General features: G+C 39.5%; 1 protein-coding gene across 1 annotated transcript in view; it reads left to right on the top strand.

Moving 5' to 3' along the window:
• Positions 1 to 23800, top strand: part of ZNF518B (zinc finger protein 518B) — a 65767-nt gene extending 41967 nt beyond the window's left edge. The window contains exon 5 of the transcript XR_015286799.1: positions 22628 to 23800. The gene's annotated coding sequence lies outside the window, so the exon portion shown is untranslated. The remainder of the gene's footprint in view (positions 1 to 22627) is intronic.
• The last annotated feature ends 428 nt before the right edge of the window (positions 23801 to 24228 follow it).

Below are 24228 nucleotides of genomic sequence, written 5' to 3' on the forward strand. Positions count from 1 at the left end.
CAAATCTTGCATCTCTGGCTACATTATGGCCTGATTTCAGAAGTAGAGCATGAAAGTCCTTCTATCAAGACCAGCCGATAAGAAATAATTACAGCATGTTGTAATGCTTAGAAAAAAAGGGATAATTGTGCACTGAAATACTTTTATGCTAAGGAGAGAGTTAAAACCAGAACTACTTCTTGTCTGGCTGAAAGGCTGAAATGGTATTAAGGACAGCCAGCATCCCACAGCCCTCCCTTACAGCTGTGTTTTGTAAGAAGCAATTTTCTGCCTAAACACCTTTTTTACATGTTGCTCTCCTTCTGTGAGCCTGGTATTGCATATTTTTATATACCCCAGCAGATGGCATTGAACGTTCATTTATTCAATATATGTAGTACCTTAATCTCTTCTCAGAGGAGCATTAATGGGTTACAGGGAATGAGACTTATTCATGCAAGCTACTTGTCTGATTTTCTGTTTAGTTATACTGGTGCTAATCAGAAGTAAGCCTAGTTAAAGGTGGTACCAGGATAATGATAAAAAAGACAGTGTCTTAATTTGCAGCCTTTGTACTTCTGTTCATAAAAGAAGCATGGTTGTTTTATCCTCAACAGTAAAAAATTAATAACAGTGGTAAACGTCAATGCTATTGCCCATGCATTTCATGGCTTAATGCTAAAAGGGGACTGTTTGACATAAGCCTTTGGGGTGATGTATTGCTATCCAATATTAGTTTACAATTTGATGTCCAGGTCAGTTTATCGTCTCTTCTGTAATGCATGAATCACTGGAGTTGGGATGAACTCCATCCGCCTCCTTTCTTCCTAGGCCTCCTTTGCACTGGAGCAGTGAAGGGAGCAGCACTGGTGCTGCTTTTCCATGGGTCTGCCCTCTTTGTAAGGTATCTGCCCAAATATTTGCTCTGTGCTAGCTGAGGAGTGAAAACCAGTGAGAAAACATTCTTCCTGATATTAAAGAATATAGCTTTCATAATGAAGATGAATATTTCACTCTGTAAGCCTTGCTGTACATGTCAGGCCTTCAGAATGAGAAGTACTGCACACTGTCCAGGTGAGATACTGTCGTAGAAGCTAAATACCTAAGGGGAGGCTATTTCTGCTGTTATCCATCTATCTATCTATCTATCTGTCTATCTATCTATCTATCTATCTATCTATCTATCTATCTATCTATCTATCATCTATCTATCTATCTATCTATCTATCTATCTATCTTGCTGGAACAGTCAGTTTTTTATAGAACTGTAGGCTAATTTGGGTTGGTAAGGACCTTTAAAGGTCATCTAGGCCAACCCACCAGCAATGAGCAGAGACATCTTCAAATTTTCTGGCTTTTGCTGCACTGGCTGTTGAACAAGGATGAAAGAGGGCAGAGTCTTTGTGCCAGGTAGCTGCAATCAGCTGGGCCTTCTGGCATAATTTTTTTCACTACAAGCTAAAGATCTAAAGCTGGCACAGGCTAGAGTCTCCTCAAGCTACAGGGACTCATCATGTTTTATTCAGTCTGAAAATTTTTCGTTGCTTTGCTGCATTGCCTGTAAAAATGAGAAATAGAGACTATCACTTATAATAATAGTAAGTTGTTATATTTCTGTGGCATTCATGTGGGTGTGTTTCTGCCAGTTGACAGAGAATGCTTGTCAAAGGACAAAATGGAAAAAATTATCTTGTCTTTAATTTGCAATAGAATGAAAGAGTGTGCGTATTTGTGGCAACCTTGACTTTTCATGATGACCTAAAAAAGTTTTGTTTAAAAGGGTGACAGGTTAGGTAGGAATTTGTACCAGCATCAAAAATATAGCTCTTTAAGTGGGAAAGCAGAAGGCAAATCTGTTCCCATTGGCTTCTCTGAATCTATCAGTGCACAGTGGGTTTTTTTAGTCACTGTGGTCTTTCAGCCAGTGGCTGAAAGCAATAAAGAATTGTGGATTGTGATTTAATAAACCCTGTGATCCTGACAGGGATCAGTAGGAAAAAATCCTGAAGCTGGAAATGCTGCAAGGAAGAACTGCATAGACATTTTCAGAGTCACTTTTATACTGCCTTGCCAAAAATTATCATGCAAAACCTTTTCCTGTTCAGGTGTACAGGCATCTTCCTTAAGCCTATAGAGGGGCTAGATAAATAAGCTTCCTGAATAATAAAGGTTTAATTAGAGTACCAAGTAAAAGATTAGGCAGGTTTCACTTCAGAGATGTGAAAAAGGCATGTGAATAAATGCCAGTTATGGTGGGCATTTGGGCTAAGGCCAGCTATCCATAGACAATAAAAGATTTACAGTTAGATGATAGATTGCTGGGTTTTATTTTCCCCAGAACTGCTTTTTCCAGACCTAAGTCTAAATCGTCTATATTATATGGATATTGAATGCATTTAAGCAAACTTCACATAACACTATATACATATGGTACATAAAATAAATTTATCTGGCTAGTTGTGCCACTTTTTAGTTAAATAATTTTATAAGCTTTGCTTTAAATGTCTCAGCTCATCTACAGTTGGGAACTGCAGTGTCATTTATGAGCAATTTAAATTAGTGCAGTGTTTTACTTTTGAAATTAATGTAGTTCAAACACATGCTTGCTACTGACCATAATCTGTCATGAAAACAGATTTAGAGATCCTATGTCATTGTCTTGTTGTTTTGGAACAGCAAACAGCAAAAAGAGGAGACCTTCAAAGGTGGCAGCAGACAGAAAAAGGAAGTTCCCTCAGTTCCTTTCTAGATGCCATCAGCCCAAAGTAATGTTTTCAGTCTGCATCAAGAGAATAATTTATTCCTGGCTTTTTGCAGTGTATACCATCATAAAACCAAACATTTTCTGGGCACAGTGGAAGTTTTTGTTGTCTGCATTAGTGGGTATCCCCTTAATGGGTATCCATTACTTTTCATTTATTCTGCCAATTCACTTTAATGTTTATGATATTAAAATGTTCAGATCTGTCACAGACTTTTACTGTGTAAGCAGTAGGCTACACAGACATGCTATAGTACTTCCTTTTTCAGCAGGGAAAGAATTTTACCTTTTGGATGTACATTTGGTTTCATTACTTCATGTATGTTTGGGCAAGATCTAAATGCATAAAAAAAGAAAAAAAATACACTTAATTAAACATTAGAAATTTCCACTGTTCTATGAAACAAAGGGTCCAGTTTAAATTAATGAGTGAAAGTTGCAAGGATAATAAGTACATTTGAGAAATGACTTGGCGGATTTGGAAATTCAATGATCTTGGGTCTAACCATATATTTTTGTTCACTTACAGCTCCAAGTTTGTTGCAGAGAGCTCTACTCATTTTGCAAACATTCGTTTTAGGCATAAATATTGTAACAGCCTTATTGCTGCTTTAGGATATTCGGTGTATTGGTGGAGGGATGAGTTTCCTTAGGGAGAGAGGAGCTAAAACTCTATCTGCATGCAGCTGTGCCACTTCACATGGCTCCCTTCCCATTCTGCCAAACAAGTATAACACTTCCCCTAGTCCTGATGTGATATTCTTCCATCCTGTTATTGCTCTGCCATGGAGAATATATGAGATATATTGGGTGAGGAAGAACCACATAAGCTTTATTCTGGTGTTGGTTCTCTCACCACGACCCTCTTTACCCACTGGACTGTAGCTCTGTATCAGCCTGTCCAGCAACATTTGTGGATCATTGCAGTAGCAGTATTTAGTATTCAGAAGCAGCATCAAAAGTTATTTTGCAATGAAGATGTGGCCAGAGATCACATTAAGACTGCATTAATGCACGCTCACTTTATCCATATCTAAGCATCCCCCCTTGGAATTGCCTGAAGTTTGGGAAATGTCACCACAGACCTCTGAGTTTCAGCTACCCACTCTTACAATTACAAAATAATTTAGGTTAGCAGCACCTTTTAAGCACAGGGGGAAGCTGAGTGGTTTCCTGTTCAGTGAGCAAGTGTAAACCACACAAGAGTGTACTGGAGTAGAGTGAGACAATAGCATGGACATATCAATAATGAAACTTCTATTTATGTTACTTATCCGTGATTTTAAAAGTAGTTCATTTACTTACTTGTTTTTTGGCAACACTCTTTTCCTGATGTTTGTGTCTGCTGGGTGATATTCTACTGTTTTTCTGTTGGCTCAGAAAAAAAGTTTGCTGTTAGAGAGCAATAATAAGTGGGTAAGAAATGCAAGTGCAAGCTGAGCTCCAAAACTAATTTTCAAAACTTTTCAATGCACATATGTAAATGATTACCCTCTTCTCTACCTCAAACATTTTCATTCTCTGAATATTTTCCCGATTTTTTTTTTTTTTCCCAGCTATTTGGAAAAAAGAACAACGCTTTCCTGCTGAGGGAATGAAAAGCTGGAAACTGAATTCCTGTGTCCACTGTTTTGGTTACATTAAAATAGGGTACTTATTGAATTCAACTGAATAGGAATTAAAACCCAGGGGCACCTATCCAAGATCTCTATTGCTGGTAAAATAGTTGCTAAACAGCAGTGGTGTAGCTGCCAAAACAACAGAGCTCAGTTCTCTTGGCCTCTCTGCTTCTGATTGCTCTTGAGCCTTTCTTAGAAACAGAACTCCTTATTTTACTCAGGTGAAATAATACTGATTTATAAATCCTTGAAACAAAAACTGAGATGATTTCTACTTTAACCTTTTGACTACTAGACATTTCAGTGTTTTCAGCAAAAAGAGTTAGGAATATCTCACAAATAATTCCTGCAGATGGTCATGTTTTTTTGGACCTACCCAAACTCATTTAAATGATAGATCTTATAATCAGTGTTGCCAAATCAGGTTTCAGGTTTTCTTTACAAACATGCTCCAACCTATTTGAAACAAACAAATAAACAAAACCATCCCCCCAAACACTTTAATCAATATTTAAATGCACACATTGCTAATGACTTTTTCTAAGTGTCATATTAGACAGTTTATTATGGAAATACTAATGGGCATAAATGCAAAGATGCAAATTTAAGAAGAATGGCAAGATATGTTCGTTTTCAGCTGTGGATTTAGCAGAAGTATGCTTGAGCAGTTGCTATAGCTATAGAGATTTTGGTTAAGTGGTTAAATCTGTACTGCAGTGATATGTCTCTGGAGCATGTGGAATATGAACAGGTAACTGATTTCTGTCATCTCACTGCTCTTTATCGTTCATGTGTAATTTTTCTGACTTTTAAAAGAACAGTTTCATTCCTTGCAAAACTCTTCCTCCAGCTCCCCCAAGGCAGTCTGTACTACAAATGCAAAAGGCTGTTTCATGAGTATTATACATACAATGAACATCATTTTTGTGTGTTTGAATTTGCTTCATCCCTCCCTTCCCCTTCCTGCAGCAAATTTCCCAACATTCACCTACAGAGTGACCCTCTGCAGGTTCTCCTTTGCCTGCAGCAGGGAACTACTTCAGTTTGTTTGGTAGTTTTTGTGTCTGTGTGAGATGCAGCACTGATGTTTTACTGCTGTCTCTAGGAGTCATCAGAACTACGTACATGTTAATGGTAACTAGTAGCATGGTTGGCTTAGGATTTATCAGAAACTTATCATGGCTGAGACCATGAGGACATTTAGGACCTTTTCAATGTTCTGTGTTAATAAAATCCTGACCTTGCTTAAAGAGAAGTATTTTTCACCATTTGTGCTTTAAAATACTGCTATGCTATTTTTTAAAATCACCCTATCTAATTAAAGGGCCAAAGCGTTTTCACAGGATTTTCTTCATTCTCTGGTCAACACTACAGCAACATTGTTTCCTCCTGCAAAAATAGGGATTTTTTTTTTTTTTAATGCAATTTAGGACACTTTCACCTCTTTTTACTTAAAGAAAATGTAGAATTTATTTTAGCTGGGTATGTTCTATAAGTTTTTCCATTTATGATACTCATACCAGTCTGACCAGATTCAAAATCCTAAGTTGTGTGTTTGTGATAGTACAACATAGTGGCAGAGACAGAGCAGCAATACCCATTCCTCTCAAGATCCAAGTTACATTATATATGGTCAGAAGATACACTGGGGAGAAAAAGTGAGGATAGACTTAATTTTAGGTGATAATTGACTCATATTTAAATGCACACCAATTGTCATGGAGCACCTACAGAAATAGAAATTACATTTACATTAAAGCCTACTGAATTCATCTTGATTATTCCGTTGCAATATTATGATTAATTTATGATAAATTGGTTGTATAAAAGTTTGAAAAATCCTATAATTTCTAAGAGCCATGAAATTAGTAGTTAAATTTTAAGACACTCCATTTGAAAGTTTATTTATTTCACAACATTTAAGGGGTTTGTTACCAGAGTAAATGTTACTTGCTAGGAATAAAGGCTAAGTACAGATGATTAAAAGAGACAAAAGTCCATTTCCTTTTATTTTGATATTCTCTCTTTTCTTCTCTGTCAACAGTGAAACAATAAAAAGTAGTGATCATATTTACCAGCTCTCCTCTGACTGCAATACTTTGTGTGTAACACTGAAATATTGCCTGATGTTTTGTTCAATCAGTTGCTACATTGCAAAGGCCCTGCTATATTCATGTCAAATCCTTCTTCATGATAGACTGTAAATGGCCTAAACTGGCCCAAAATATCCAGAAGCAATTCCTTATTGCTTAAGCATTATTTTGGTTATTTGGTTTTATTGTTTCTTATTTTGTTATTTGCATATTTATTTGGTTTTGCAGATATGTTTGAGAGCTCCTATCATAGAACAGACCTCCTGTGACAGATGAGTCACAATTGTAAAATTAGTCCCTGTCCAAAGAATGCATAAACCAAGGGAAAATAGGTGGATACAACTGAAAAATGGGGATAAAATAACTAGCTGAAGGTAAAAGGAGCTTTTCTTGAGGGAAAGGAATAAATCATGGAGCATGCAACTCTGTGCTGACTGTAGGCATCTAAATGGGGCCAGTCCCCAGTTTGAAAAACAGGCACCTCTCAGGTCTGTGGAAATACAAACCACATTTGTATTTCATATTTGCATTTCAATTACTACTATTGAAAGAGGTCAGTACTATATTTTATGGGCTACTTAATACAACAAAAAGATCATACTGTTTAGCACTCTGATTTTAGCAGAATCCAAGGCTCAAAGCTGTTTTCTAAATAAATTGTTTCCAGGGTGACTATTAAGGGATGCTCTCATTCAGAAACCATCCTGTTTCCTGAAACAGCTGCTAAAGGTGGTATGTGCACCACACATGTCAGTGTCATTGGACTTGGGGGCACTTGGCAATCACAGGGTCCTTCAACTACACAGTGGTTTGAAAGTGCACAAAATGAATATTGTACTGTTCATTTTGTCTTCTGGTCACATCTTTATCTATAGATGCTCTTACTTAATAGGGGGGTTTGGGCTGGGAGGAGGTTTTAGCCACATCTGCTGTGGCCCAGATTAAGCAAAACTGCAGTCAGGAGGGCAGAAGTAACTTTGAAATAGTTTAAATCAAACAACAGTTAACATAGCCAAAAACTTCTAGGGAATTACACAGAAGAGAGTTTACTTTTGAAAATGGTACTTGCAAGTACGAGAGTATGAACATGGCTTGATTGGCCTAGGTCACTCTTGAAGACAAGCTTGGATTTCAAAGTTGGCTGAACACGTGTGCCTTTCTGTTTTGGGTGCCTGGGTATATCCTGCCTGGCCTGAGATGTTGCTCATGAGGTCATTTTCAGATCTTGAACTTCTTCAGCTGGTGCCCACCTCAAAGCAGGGTCTGAAATCTCAAGCTTGCTGAACAGAGCTGCCTCGAGCTAGCAAAGAGCAGCTGCCTGAAATGAATCTTGGAGTCTGCTCAGGCTGCAGAGGAGGTGCTTGCAGTACACAGCTGGGAGCATCAGGCAGACGCTTTCCTCAGGAAACACGAGGGATAGCTATCCACCATCCTTTGTATTAAATAATCTAGTAGTCAGAGAAGGTATGTAGCTTTGTACTGTGATCATTTCTGTGTCTTGCTTAGTTCTCCACTGAAAGAAAAGAGGTGCAGGAGCCCAGGGTGGGCTCCTGTACCCCAGCTGGGCACCTGCACCCCTTGGATCTTCCCTACAGTTTGCTTTGACAAAGGAGGGGAGGTTTTCTGCACAGTGCCTGGGCAGGTGGTGAAGGCTTCTAACCAGAATATCCTGCAGTCCTCATTCTGTGGGTGCTATCCACAAAGAGGGCTTGGATCTCCCAAAAGGTCAAAAGGTGAGCCCAAATATTTCTATTCCTGAAGGCTGTACCTACATGCAGAAGGACAGTGTGAGAGTTTTGGAAAGGCACAGTTACTTCCCTACGTATGTCAGATATTTTTGCTGTACTGGCTCTGGCTGGGATGGAGTTAATTGTGCTGGGAGAAGTCTGTTGGGTGCTGTGCTGTGGATCTGTGACCAGAACAGTGCTGACAACAGACTGTGCTTTGGCTGTTGTTAGCAGTGCTTGCACAGCACCAAGGCTTTCTCTTTTTCCTGTTCTGCCCTCCCAGTGAGAAGGCTGGGGGTGGGCAGAGGCTGGAATTGGACAAAGCTGGCACAGCTGACCCCAGCTAACCCCAGAGATATCCCACACTGCACAGCATGTGCTCAGTACAAAAAAAATTAAAAATATCCCAGTGAGGGGTTTTTATTCTTTTTGGAAAACAGCCACTGCTCAGGGATTGCCTTCATACCACTTGTTTTGTTTCAGGCTTTTTTTCTTTTTCTTTCCTTCACTCACTAAACTGTGTCTGTCTCAACCCACAGATTTCCTTACTTGCTTTCCATCTTTCCCCAGCCATGGGTAGCCTGCTGCAGGCACATCAGCAGGTAGGGATTACAGGAAGGGAGGGAAGAGCCATTTGACCTTTCAGTCGATCACAGGGGGTTCAGGATCACAGTTTTGACACTGGCATACAAATATCACCGAGGTCCAAGGAAAAGGCTTGACCACTTTGATATAATCCCAACTACTGCCCTAAAATGAAGCTTTTTTTTTTAATTTTAACTTTTAAAGGTCAGTTTTATGAATCAGTAGTAAGATCTTCCATGGCAGCATTGTACTCACTATTGTGACTTACAATAAATACTCCATAAAACAGATGCTCTTCTGATTACCACATTTAAACTACTATAGTCCTCCAAGTGTGCCCTGTTGAAGGACACTTGTTCTGTTCCTTTTACCTAAAGTAAATGCTAAGAACATAATAATAACAACAGAATAATAAATATTAAAAGCTCTATTATCTCAGCAAAATTATGTAACTGACCACTTGAAAAACTACTCAGAATTTATGATTGGCACAATCAATTTGGATTCTCTTCTTCCTAAAAGAGTGCTCTAGGTTTCCCTGGCAACCTGTAAAATGCTATGTGTAAATACAGAAACCAATCAGCACACTATCTGTTCATATAACCCCACAGAAACACAAAGATTTTGAACAGCAATTAATTATTGTACTGGTTAAATTCAGATTTTAGAAATGTCAAATGGAAACAAGGCACTGTAGTACCAAACTGCAGTAACAAGCTGCAAAGTGGCAACTCCTTGCAAGAATCATATAATCATAGATTGGCTTGAATTGGAAAGGACCTTAAAGATGATCTAGTTCCAACCAACCTGCTGAGGGCAGGGACAGCTTCCCCTACACCATGATGTTCAGGACCCCATCCAACCTGACCCTGAACTCTTAGAAGGCATTCACAACTCTTAGAGGGCATCCACAAATATTTACTGTATTTCAGTGTCTCACTACATTCACATTAAAAAATTTCTTCCTAATATCTAATCTAAACCTGCTGTCTTCAGTTTGAAGTTATTTCCCCTCATCCTATTCTTACATGCCCTTGTAAAAGTCTCTTTCCATCTTCCTTGTAGGCTCCCATCAGCTACTAGACAGCTGCAATTAGGATACCTCAAAGCCTTCTCCAGGCTGAACAGTCCCAATCCTGTCAGCCTTTCCTTATGGGAGAGGTTCTCCATCCCTCTGATCATCCTGGGGGCCTCCTCTGGGCTCACTCCAGCAGGTCCATGTCCTCCCTGTGCTGGGGACTCCAGAACAGGGTGCAGTACCCTAGTTCCGCATACAAAATTGTAGAAGACATTGAAACTAGTTTTAACAGGGAATCAAGTCCTTGGTGGATATGCTATAAATGCCACTTCTCTAGCACTGGTTAGTACAGGTATTCATGCTGACAATTAGGATACACAGAATATTCTTTATTTGTATTAAAATATCATCTCAAGTGGAAATGTTGTAATGAATCTTAGCCAGGCGACTCTGCACTGGATGGGAGCAAAAGAGAACAAAGCCTGTGGATGAAGTAAAGGTTGCCACTCTACTAAGGCATGTTTCAAACCAAAAGCTTGCAATCTTTTAGGAGGGGAAAATGTTTCACTCAGTCTCAATTGCAAATAATGACAGAGACTTCTTTTAAGCCATTGCTGTTCTGAAACTGCTTGGTCTTTGTTGTGGTGCATGACACCGCGCCTTGCAAAGTAATGCCAGGAAAAGATTCAGTGTTTGGCATGGTTTTCTTCCCACAACTTTTGTACTGAATCAGATAAAACATATTCACACAGCAACAGAGTAGTATGGGTAATTTCAAGCCAAGTGCTGCAATATAATCTGAACCATATGGCAAAGATTTCCTGGGGAGGTGTGTCACGAAAACTTTGCCTCTGAATAAAGTGGTATGAACAATGAGCTTTCCCCCTCCTTGCATTACCCTTCCTGTATGTTTCTCTAATGGTATGCATTGCACAAGGCAGTGTCATAGCTTAATTAATAATATGTACTTGTTTAAGCATAACATCTCTCACCTCAAGTCCATAAATGAGACTAACCTGCTTTTACAGAGTCCACAGCATATTGGAAGGGACTCACAAGAATGATCCAGTTAAACTCCTGGACCATAGGACAACCCAAATTTAGTCAGGTTCCTGTAGTCTGAGCTACTGATAATTTGTCAGGCAGTGACAGGCTGGCTGAAGTGATGTTGTCAGGCAGGACAGGGGCTGTGGGTACCTGAAAGGTAACCACAGATATTTGGCACTTGAAAGAATGCTGCTGGGAGACCTGGGTACCTGTAAAACTGTTCATATTACTGTGCTTGCTTATGCCAAGCACTTTCTTATCTAAAATAACAGCTCTGCCATGGCACAGTATAGAGCAGAGAGATTAGGCAAGCAGTGGTTTGAAATAGAAATGCTTATTAAGAATGAATAAAAATTATCTCTCAGTAAGTTTTGCTAAACTCACTGAAAATCGTGTATTCTATGAGAAGATCAGTAAGACTACAAAAGAACCAAATCTATCATGTGGACAGGGTTTTCACATTTTTCAGTCCAAGCAGGTAAATACTAAACTGAGTGGACATGACTGAGGGAATTCTTTATGTTTGTAAAGTGGTTTATAGTAATATAAGAACAGTAAAAAAAAAGATGCTTTTGAAGCACTGGTGGTTTGTGATCATAGAAATGGAAGTCACTGAATTAAAATGTTCCATCTGAATTTGTTTGGGATGATATTAACCCTTTGTAGAGTTTTAGGGGTGCATCACTATGACTGCACTAATTTTTGCATTCCCTGGCTTCTGTGCAAACCCTTGAGATATTTCACATCTAAATCATAGAGGATTTCTTCTGGAATGAAGAGCAAAGGTGTGAATGGGCAGAAAATGTGTTTTAATTTTCATGAAGATCCTTGTAACAAAAGCAGTCTCAGAAGACACACGGAATTTGAAAACATGCCATCTAAAGATAATTCCACCGACAGTGTGTCTTTCTGAATGTTCATGTATGTATTTTAAATTATTTTCTCTCTTGTCTCCCTCATAAGCAGTACAGTTTTCAGACTTTTTTCTGTGTTAGTACCTACCAAGTTATTTTTTATCTCTGTCCCTGTATCTTGTAATGAAGGGTGCATATCCCTTTTCACCTGGAGAAGTCAGAGGGAAAAATATTTAACTTCTTAAATCTCCTGAAATCTTGGAGTTACCACCTGCCAGACATTTTGGGGACTGCTTCATGTGAAAAAGGAAGCTAAAGTCTTCTTGTTTTCCACTATTTCCACTCACCTAGGGAATACCTAGGAATCCCAGCCTAGGTAGTCAGAGGAGCTGAAGATTTATTATCTCCCTGTTCCGTGGATGAGCAGCATCCTGGGAGCAAACAAGAAGTCAGGCAGATGATACCGTATCTCGGTGCCAGAGAACGTCAGGGGTTCTGTGAGACTCAGCACTGCCCTGGCTGCTCTCATTACATGTGTAGCTCTTCCTAGCACATTCCAGAGGCCAGAGTCTGGCAATCTGCCCCATAGCCCTGGGCAAGCCTACTGTTTCAGCAGACATTTGACTTAAAGTGCCTGGATCAAAACCCCCTCCTTATTCCCATTATGTCGATGGTTTGCTGCTTCTCTACAACAGCAAATCATAAAACAACCTGAGCCTACCTACTGCACGTGACAGGCAAGTAACAAGGTAGAACTTGAAGAAAATCCATTTCTGCTCCTCCTTGCTACCTGCTGTCAGAAAGGAGCTAGCAGGTAAGCAGCTTTTAATTTGATTTCACTCTATCTGAGTCAAGGTGGACTAATTTGCATATAAATGTAATAATGTAAGTCCTTGATCCCTCCCTCACAGACACAGAATATAGCTTAAAATATGGCTCTTAATATCCAGGGAGAATAAAATTACCCTGCCCAAGGTTGGAGAGAAATATGTATCTAGTGAAAAGATCAGGGGACACTGAAGCACTCCACAGCTACTGTCCTCTAAACTTATATCCACATTTTTAGTATCTGTGAATCCAACAGTGTCATACTGTATTTACAGGTTGCCAATAAATTCCAGTTTATGGGAGGATGGAAATGATTGCTCCAGGTGTTACCACAGGAATGGTTTCCATGCTGTATTAGAGGAAAGCATAGTGGTAATTCTTCCAAGTAAAAATGAAAGCAAGCAAGGACCTTCATAGTTGTTTCTTTTGTTTATAAGCATATTGATGGAGTTTTTGAATCATCAGCAAAACACAAATAAAAATAATTAATTTTTTTATTTTTCAGTTTTTAAATTACCTCATTGTATTTTTTTTTAGGAAAACAGCTAGTGGCATTTCCTAAACACAAAGTTCTTCAGGGAGAACAACAAATCATAAGTCAGTGGTTTATGCAGGGGATTTCTGACTGGAAAACTGTATTAATTATATGTAAATTTCATAATATTTTGATATCTTGATTTAGCAATCTGTTGAACTCACACTGAAAAATCTAATGTAAGAAATGTTTCATTTGGGAGAAAAAGAAGAGATTTTGCTGAATAGATTATATTTAAACATTCATTTTACTCAGACTGAGGTTTTATAATATAAATTACAAGGCTGAATTAACCTGCTGTTGACTCAGTGTCAGTACTCATGGTTCAGAAGAGTAGCTTTTCTCTGGCTGTAGCTAAGGGCCTCTGAAAATAAAAAAAACAACTAAAAGTTTTCTGCTTCAGAAGAATTCTCCCTTCCTCCCTCTCAATTATCCATCTTGGAGTGAAAGCTCATGTTCTTGACCTGTCCTGTATTGCAATTGGTGTCTGTTTCTGACTAATCCCAGACTAACCCTCTTCTCCCTTTTGACCGCATTTGTGACCCTCAGAATTTACAGTTCTGAGTAAATTCCACAGAAGTCACGGCTGGGTACCTGCTCATGCTGCCGGCTTCCCCATCTCGTGGCTTCCTGGGATTTCAGTGGGTGCTGCCTGACAGCAGCAGATGTGTGCTTCAGTGAATGGCTGGGTGTCTGCTTGGAAAGCTTGCTAAAGGAGGGGGACTGGAGGGGAATAGCCCTTGCTGTTTTGGAAGCCTTTGTGAATAAGTGCCTGATGCTGGGAACTGGTAAGATGAAAACCAGACACGTTTCACAAGCAGCACGATGCTACTTTTAGGAAGGATTTCTTAAATCATCTTTTAAGTGCCGCCTGATGTTTAATCTTTGTCTCAGTTCTTCTCTTCATGAAGGCCATTCAACAGAAACAGAGTCCGGGAACCACAAACTATTTACTATATTTACTGTTGTAAATAACAGTATTTTCATAAAGGATCAGCACAAGTTTGTTAAAAGAAATAGTTTATCTGCGATGCCTGGGGATTTGAAGATGATACAACCTGAACGGTCCTCAAGTTGTCCATCCTTTGTGTATGAAATAGTCTTGAAATTAGACTGGGAATGGGGCTTGACTCCACACTGGGCTAGTTAATATCTTCCAGTTAACTGTAATAATTTACTTTTTATTTTTTGTATTTATTTCTTACATCTTTAGTTGCTGTCAGATATTGCATAGAGGAGCACAGGGCACACGTACTGTTTTTGTATCTGGAGAGAGTACAGTGATTAGACTACTTGGTGAAAACCAATAGTGCTCACTTTATGTCATAACTTTCTCAAAAAATCTGCTTCATCTCTATTGCTTCTGCAGTTCACGGCAGAAAATTAATGATACATAATTCCATCATCAGTTTCATTCATAATCTAATAAATGCCAAATAGGTTTATGGGAAAATTCCCACCAAATTTCAAAAGGTTTGATCAGATTCATATACTTATTTACTTTGCAGTAGAAGACTGTCAAAAAGCAGGACTGTGAGCAAACTGCTTTTCCAGGTTTCCTTCTTCAATAGTGGTACCATTACTGCATTCCCTTATTCTAGCATGCTGGAGAATACTTTAGTATGAACGTGTGTAGATGTACATTCCAAACAAATGAAGGAATTCAGCAAAATGAACTAGATTGACAATGCTAACAGATGACACTTGAAATAAAGCTATCCCTAGCATCCACTGTTCAGATTATATGGCTAGCAAAAAAACCAAAACAAAACCAGCTCTTACCTCCGGTCCCAAATTAAACAATGAAAGGTTGAATGTCAAGAAGTGTGTGAAAAATGCCTGCAAATAGAAACTTCTGCTGGGAAAGTCACTCAAATGAGAATTGATAGGCTTCACTGGAGGAAAAAAGATACTTCACCAGTGTCTGGTGAAAGCTGAGAAGAGTTATGCTGGGCTTTTAACTCAAACTTAATCCGTTTACAACAAATGAAAGTTTCATTCAATGTACACCCAAAATTACTATTGTTGGTATTCTTTCTCCCATTACAATATGGGACAGAACCTAGAGAAAGACACCCAGGAGAGTCAAAAGGAAGGCACCATTTATCCTCTTCTGCCTTGGCTGTTACACATCACACTCAGAGGTCTTTCACTGCCTGTATAATGCCCTCATACTTTGAGCTAACCCACTGGCACAGTGTAAGTGCAGACTCTGCTGCTTGTCCCTGAGAGTGATCAAAATGATACCAGCTGATTTACTCTCAGTGCCAAGATCAGTGCTCCTGTACCCCAGCCAGCTTTACTGTGATTGAGTACCCAAAGGGGTGGCTTCAGGAAAGTCCTCTGAAAGGCTGAATAATTTTCCATCTAGTTCAACACATTTGCTAAGACTGATACTTTGGTCTCAACTTCAAGCATATTATTAGTAATATCTAACACTCAATAACGTGAATTAAACCAAAACCTCTTTGGAAGGGGAACCCACATTCAGTATTTGCCCATGCTGAATTGACCGTTGGCACATACACAGAACCCCATCTATTTTTCTGAAGGAAGAAGATTAGATAAACCCTTTGTCCTTGCTTTAGGTCAATCTACAATTTATTCCTGTTCATTTCCAGAAGTAAAAAACTCAAGAAATTTATCTTCATTTTTTTTTTTTTTTTCCATTGCTGTGCTTTAACACATCAGGCAACTACATTAATTCACAGCTCTTATCCTAGCCTACACTGATCTGGAAAGAAAGGGTACCTTTTATTATATTTATTTATAATAAATTATATCTACCTCTCTATCTATAATACAAATATATATTATATATATTATAATAAATATTATTCCCTGAGTGGAACTTAACTCTAACTGTACTTGACTTAAACCTTTCATAGACCTAACCACCATACTGCTGTTGTCAGCCCACATCCTGATTCTGTGGGGTTTATCTGGCACAGCTTAAAGCTATCTCATAAATTTATGCCTTTACCCTCCACCCCAATTCTGAACCTAAAAGGTAGTTCAGAAGCTCTTGTCACTACTCATCATTTGCTGTCAGGACCCTGAGAGCACTAAAGTCCTTAAGGGCTCTGAGCAGCCAATCCCGGGGCCATTGGCCCAGCCCATCTTCCTGGCCCAGGATTCCCTTTTCAGTCCAGTGGGGCAGTCAGGCCCTGCACAATGAATTCTCAGAAATTCCAGGCTCCAACTCAGTCATGGCCATGCCAGTGCCTGTCCATGGACCCTATTGATTGATACCCCAACCCACAAAGGATTTCCCAGCATGATTTTGATCCTGCCCAGCAGCCACAGTACAGTCTGACCCTTACTACCCCCATCAGATGGAACCCTGAATTCCCATGTTAGCCTTGCCCCTGCCTCACTGCCACGAGTTTGGTCTTGGCCCTGGGCTGAATCTGGCTATCACTGCCTGGCAAAGCCCTTGCTCTGATAGCTCTACCAATTCCCTTGTCTCCTGGCTCTGCATCCCCTGGGACAGTTTTTATCTGAGCTCTACCAGTCCAATAAAATTGACCATGATATTTAACTCAATTCATGCTCATTTAATTCCCACACCTCTGCCCCAGACACTACTGTGTCTCAGCAAACCATATCCATTTGTGAAGTCACCTTTGGTGATGTGCATTTGTTGTCCCTCTGGGTCTCACTGTCATTCATCAATACAGCCATCTTCTCACTGCTTACCCTCTGAGAACTTTACACTAACTCTGATTCTAGTGCTAATTATAATACAGCCTCAAACCAACAGAGACTCGTTGTCCATAGCAGCAACAGCATTCACTTAACCTCAAATACCTTTCAGAGACCTGTGATAAACAAGGTCTGGTTTCTTTAGACTCAAACTCCAGTCCCAGATCTGATTGTGTCCCAAATTTAAAGAGTGCTCCATAACCCCATCTCCACGTCCCACCCATGGCTGGATTCACCCTTCTATTGACTGTTTTCTACTCAGCCTCCAGCTCTTTCCACACAGCTAGAGTGGCCTGGCAGAGAGCCAGGGATACTGGCCTGTGCTAGAGACATTTGGCCAGACTACTGATAAAGGGAAGGGGTCAAGTTCACCTTGCCCAGCTTATTGGATTCCTTTGGGTTATTAGCTCCTTGTGACCCATTTAATGTTATTAATAATTTTTCCTGAAAATTATTCAATTTCTAAAAATAGAATTAGAATGATATTGCATATAATAATGGAAGCAGCAAAAAAAAAAAATTCAGGAAATTCCATTTCTCTGCCAAAAACTTGGGGATTGATGCCTACTCAATCTGCCCTCCCAGCCATGGTTCCTGTCTTGCTTTCCCAGAAGCCAGAGATAGCATATGCACCTTAAAAATTGTTAAGTACTTGTGTGTGAATTAAAAGGTGAAATTCTAGGCACACAGTTTTCGAAATATAAATATTTAACATGCAAAGGAAAGCAGATGGGAAGGAAATCATGAGTGTGTTCAGATCAAAACCATAGGAGCATCAGATGCTCTACCAGTTACTGGAATGTTGACCTTAATAAAGCTGTGACAACTTGTGCAAGCTTCACTCTGCACCACAGGGCAGGGAGAGTCATAATGACTTTGAACTCTGAGATTTCCACTTCTCCCTAATGCAGGCTACAGTTATGTCAGATGCTCATAAATTGCTCAGAATGAAGAATTAGAATGGAAAAGAATATTTCACTGGGGAAGAAAAAACGGATAATAAGAATTACAAGCATGTATTTCTGACAGAGTAAAATAAAAGTATTTCTGCTCTGATAGAGTAAAAGAAAAACTAATATTTAGTACAAATGTATTATAATTTTTGCCTACTCCCCCAGTTATGAACCATCTAGAAAAGCATTTTCCAGCATCTCATAGAGAGGCATTACTTTTAAACTTTCACCATAAACTGGAAAATCCAACATATTTTGATAATAACAGATGGTTATGAAGTGAATATGGAGCTGTATGTCACTCCTGGGGCTTTATGGCTATTCAGAAGCCACTTGAATTATACTCTCATGGTTAATAACATCAGCAGAGCCACTCCAGTTAATTACAGCATTATAGTTACTCCGTGGTTCTCTATTATACTTTAAGTTGCAGTAAGAAAAGGGCAACCATATAATCCCTCCAAAGACATTGTGCTGCCCTTGTTAAAGACTGGAAAACTTCATAGCTGCCGACAAAATGTAAACCCCAGTATGGAACAAGAGATGCTCTTTAATGTCTCTTGCACAGAGCAGCTGAATTGACACTAATTCCAGCCTGGCCAGATAGCAGACATTGCATTGCTTCTCATTGTGGGCTAATAAAATGGAGTGTTGCCTCTTGCCTAGAGAAGGGAGGAAATGGGAGGTGTAATGAGTATGCAGAAATGATTCTCAGGAAGCTTCAAGCTGTCTACAGTTTAATTTAGCTTTTGCTCCTGATTTCATCTTATTCTCTACATTTTTGTCTCTTTTCATCTCATTTTGAAGTAAAGGAAAAATACAAACAAAGCCAAATATACTAGAATGCTTCATTTATGAAATGATTCAGACAAAGTCAAATAAAGCTGTTTCACCAAGAAAATATTAAGGATTTTTAAAAAGAGACCTTTTTTTACAAAGCAAGGCTGTAAATTATTGACTTAGATTTTTCATTAAAAATAAAAGGGCAAAGGCTTCAATTAAGATGAACTAAACACCCTGACTAAAAATGGAGTTGATGGCCTCCAAAAAGCCTGTACTTAAGATACTTTTCCAGTCCTATTGGCTAAATACACCCTGCAGACAATGGACCAGCAGGAGTTTTCCTATTGTGCCCCTTGCCCACTGCTAAATCCTTTCTTTAGGCTCCAAACTCAGGTGATGGAGAACGGCGGAACCACATTATCTGTGGGTCAGGGATAAGAGGAGTGGATCTGTGGATTAATCTAGGAAATACTATTTAAAAATGTATCAGTGGGATTTTTTTAAAGCAGTATTATAAAATCTGTCCTCTACCCCAGTGTGAGCCAAGCTTCCCCTGGATACAGTCTCTGTGATGAGGAGCCTGTTCTCACCTGCTTTGCCACACTTACAGGGTGGTAAAAGCTGCAGTCTCACTCTTGGCTCTCCCTTCACATGCCAAGCTGTGTGCTTGAAGTGTTTTAGTTATTTCAGAACAAAGTCTGGGAAATAATGCCATCTTTCCATATAGTAGCACTGGCCTTTTTGCAGCTTGAACATTGTACTTGGCTAGGATATGGAGTAATTTCTCAGTATAAAGCATAAATATTTCAGAGGCCTTGACTGATCATAGGAAAGTTCTACCTAGATATGCTAATAAGGGCAAGTCTTACTTTCAGCACCTTACCAAACTACAGGAGATATATGTCTGATCCTTTGAAAAGGATACTCTCTGAAAAATGTAAATAATTCACAAATTCTAAAATGTCTCCTTCATCTAAATAATATTTAGAGTGTAGCTGTATTTAAAATTGCAAATTAGTGTTATAGATTACTTCCAGTTTATTAAAATGTATACATTGATAAAAATGATGATGAAAAACTTTGAATCGTAAAATCTAGCATATGTTGTAGCTGGCATCTTAATTCTAGCTCTAGTACCAGCTGTGGAATCTATGCCTTTGAAGCACTCACAGCTGGGGTTGAAGCTCCTCTCTGCAGACAAAGAAATACACTGTCTTAAAACACTGGCTTTAAATTTGCTGCAGCTTAGTTGGAACTTGACTTGAAGAGCCGTTTCTCAATGCAGAGAGACATCTCTGAATTTACTTTAGAGGCAGGTGATGCCACATCTTCAGTCTCAGATGTAGTTAAAACCCACTCCCACAGCAAAAGTAAGCCACCAGCTTTAAAACACAGGTTGAAATTCAGTTTATAGCTATGTTACACTTAGGCACAAAGACCCTGGCTTAAATTTGAGCTCCTTTCCCATGCAAAATGTCATTTAATCAATTGCAATATTTCTAATGCACCTATAGCCCTCCTATTTGAATTTGTATGCCTGCAGCTCTGCAGGATTTTTTCCAGAACAAGCAGAAAATAAGATCTCTGGGTTCAAGCTCCTTGGTTTAGCACAGCAGGGCATTCTCTGCTGAGCTGCCTCTACCTGCGAGCACTTCAAAGGAGCAGTCGCAGCAGGGGCTGCTGCTGACACCAGAAGTGGTGGTTTGATCTAACATGGGAGATTTCACCAGTCTTCAGCCTCGAGGGCAACTTCTTAATTTAAAAAAAATGTATTTTAAAGTGATATATTGCATGGCTGTTATTAGACCTTGAAGAGAGTAATCGCAGCTGTGTGTTCCTTCCCTCTGGTCAGCTTTGTGAGAAAATGTAGCGAAAAACAGAAAGGAGGATGGGTGCACTGTTCCAGAAACTCTGTGTTAACCCCATTTCTGTACTGCACTGTGAGAGTATGTGGAAGGGTCAACCACAAAGGTTGTTTGTACTCTTTGATGTTATTTAATATGTACAAAGATAGTTCCATTTGAGATATTGTTTTCATTTGTGGTTAGTTAAAAGTATCAGGAATAATGGGTTATGTCTTTGCTTTTGTACCAGAGGACTGACTGGAGCAAGGTTTTGAGAGGTTTTGGGAATATCTTTTTATTTTTCTTATGATAGGAGAGAAAACATGTGCATCACTTATTTTGTATTTTTTTACTGACTATAACTCTGATATGATAAATGCTAAGTGACTTTGTACATATGGGATTTTTCCACCAGAGTTATACAGGGCAGGTTCACAGCCATGTGTTCTGTTGCCAGCTGAAGGAACTACAGTAGCTCATTCAGTGATCAATACATTTCTGTATTTACAGAATACATTCTGTACATTTACAGAATACAATACATTTCTGTATTTACCTCATGGTGTAAATTAACACATGACCATTTTTTTTGGATTTTATCAAGCATTCAAAATTATAGACCCACACTGGGTGAGTCCTGCCACTGATCAGTCATGGAATCATAGAATATCCTATGTTGGAAGAGACCCACAAGGATCACAGTTAAAAAAAACATGGGTAAGCTCAGATAGAGAGCTGTCTAGCTACATATTTGACATCTATAAAAGCTATAACAAAGTATATATAAACTTGTCAGTACCTCAGAAATAGTCCTTAATTTTTGAATTTGCATTTGTCCCTTTCTGTTTGTAAGTCCAGTGTCCCACTGAAGTCTAACTTCCTTAAACATGAAGTGTGTTTTTTGTGATAGCTCATAGAAGGAATATTAATGAAGCCTTCTCATTTAGCTAAACCTGAGCAGTCCCCTTACCCATCTGAAGAAGAAAAAAAATCTGCAAGTGCAGATAGATATAATTTTTTAGACAGCATTACCTGATATTGGGTATTATACACAAACCTTTTTTTTTTCTGTAAGGAGCTGACCAGCTGATCAGCTGGTAACCCTGTTACCTGCCAGAACACAAATTTGTACTGGGTTTTATGGCAGTGCTCCTTCACATGCACAAATTCAACTTCATGCATAAAACCTGCCTCCATAACTTTAATTTAGTTACCAGGGGGACTTCAGTCAAGGTGAATCTGCTAGAGCTAGTTTTGAACTGAGAGGCTTTCCTGCTCATGGAGGTAAATCCTCTGAGATTGCTTTCATCGAGCAGTGAGCTGCTCTTGGTATGTTACTCTCTGTAGTGAGCTGTGTAGTTTAAGATGAGTTAGCTGTTTCTGTACAAGTCATGGTAGCTGTAGGATGCTTCTGCAGAGACATTTTCTTAGTGTCAAGGATGCCTAAAAATAACCACAGGAGAAAATGAAGTAGAGGCTGAGCTTTTCTACAGAAAGAAGTCCTTTTTCACAGAACCTTATAATTCCAGTTAGGGTGCAAGGCAGAAGCTGCAGGTCCCCTGCTCTCTATGGAAACGTTGTGAGGTGATTCTGACTGATGGTTCCAAGTCTGAATGAAAGAGTGCCATACCTTAAAAGATTTCACTAACCCCACACCCTCCCCAAACTATGACCTCTTGCTGCTGCCAAAAATAACATCTGAAGTATGGCTTCTGGTGTAGCCTCTGTGACATGCTAAACCTGAGGGTTTTGCAAACCTTTAAGCAGGAAATTTCATGGCCTCCTTTATGTTCCCTGTGAATTTCAGTTCTTCCCTGAAACCACCAGATGAAAAAAGTGAAATGTGGTTGTGCTCCTGGAAGAAAACTACAAATCAGCAAAATTCAATACTTGAAGCAAAATTACTGTTCCCTGAACTGCACAGTCCCTACACCGATCACAGGGTGCATTGCTCATCAAGCCCCACTCTGGGAATGTCAGGGACATTAAAGCAAGTACAGGATGTGCTTACACATACATCCCTTTTAACATTATGTTAGAAGAATGGGAAAATAATAGGAAAAAAGAGCTACAGCATAATAGAACGTGCATATGATTCACCCTCATAGACAAGCTGAATGTGAGTTAGACATGTGGTCAGTAAAGAGTATTGAAAACTGTCTGAAAGCCAGGCCTGAAGGGTTGTGATCAGTGGCACAAATTCCAGCTGGAGGACAGTTGCTAGTGGTGTAGCACAGGGGTTGATACTGGGGCCAATACTGTTTAATGTCTTCATTACTGACCCATTTCTTTTCAGGAGATGGAAAGCTGGGAGGAGTTGTTGTACAGTAGTCAACAGCAGTCAGTTGTACTGTCATTCAGAGGGACCTCGACAGGATGGAGACGTGGGCAAAGAGGAAACTCACAAAGCTCAAGAAAGGGAAATGCAGACTCCTGCATATGGGAAGAAACAGCTCCATTCACCAACCCATGCTGAGGCTGGAAAGCAGCTTGGCAGAGAAGGACCCAGGGGTCCTGCTGGACACCAAGCTGAGCATGAGGCAGCAAAGAAGGCAAGGAGCATTCTCAGTGTTGCCAACAAGGCTGAGGATGGTGACTCTGCACCAGTGAAGCCCCACCTTGAGTATGAAATTTGGGGCTAACCGGTAAAAGAAAAAGATGGACTTGCTGGAGTGGGTCCAGTAAAAGACCATGAAGATGATCAGAGGACTGGTCTCTTTCATGCAAAGAGAGCCTGAGATAGCTGGTACTGCTCCCTCTGTAAAAGAGAAGGCTTGGGGAGATCTTGCAAGTGTTCATAAATACCTGACAGGAGGAGTGAAGGGGAAGCCAAGCTTTTCTCTGTAATGTGCAGTGACAGAACAAGAGGCAATGGACACAGACTAAAATACAGGAAATTCTGTTTAAATGCAAGAAAAAAACTCCCTGCTCTGAGGGTGGTCAAGCACTGCCAGAGTTTTCTCATAGTCTCTATCCATGAAGATATTCAGAACTCAACTGGACACAACCCTGGACAAGTTGTTCTAGCTGATGCTGCTTGAGCAGGGAGGCTGGACAAGGCAACTTTCAGATGTACTTTCCAACCTCAAACATTCCATGATTTGTTCACTTACATATTACGTCAAATTAAAGCTTTCCAACTGTCAAAAATACATTTTCATGTTAGTATTTAGAGGATCTGTTCAAGGAATTAAATTGTGTTTAAAGGAAGGCCCTGTGGGGTGTGGACTTGTCATTTGGGGTCACTGAAGGAAATGTGAAAAAACCCATGGAGAGGAGGCAATGTGGAAAGACAGTCAAAGGATAAAGCATGAGAAATATAAAGGAGAAAGAAGGTAAAGCTTTAACATCTGAGACACAAGGATCTAAAACAAAAGACTGATTTGGGGAGTTATTTCCCTTTGTCAATTTTAGTAATTGCTCTCAATTACCTAAGACATGTTTTGAAATAAAACACACATTCCTGGCAGCATATGAAGTGCTCTGCTCCTTATAAGTGAATTGTTTTGCAGCAAAGGGAATATATTTCAGAGCTGAATATTTCCTTTCTGAGTGTGCTGTTGAATCCTGATGTAACACACACGCTTCCAGGCAGCTGGTATGAGTCAATGTGCTTTAGATGTTTGCTACAGAAGAGAGGAGGGTGGGGATGGCTAAGTGCAGCAAATGGACAGTAATTTTGTGATGCTACCCAGAAGCAAAGCCACTCTGAAATGAAGATAAAGGGATTGCATTCATTGTACAACAATGCAATAGCAGTGAAAGTGGTGAAAGTGAGGTAACCTGAGAAGTTCAGGTACTCATTGTGGGTAAAAGACAAGATGCCTCATAGCAGAAGAAAGATGGGTCACCTTGTTAGACAATTAGATTTCCTTTGGGGAAAATCTCTCAACAGCA

Source organism: Cyanistes caeruleus, chromosome 5 (genome assembly GCF_971803275.1).
Source record: "Cyanistes caeruleus chromosome 5, bCyaCae1.hap1.1, whole genome shotgun sequence".
Taxonomy (NCBI): Eukaryota; Metazoa; Chordata; class Aves; order Passeriformes; family Paridae; genus Cyanistes; species Cyanistes caeruleus.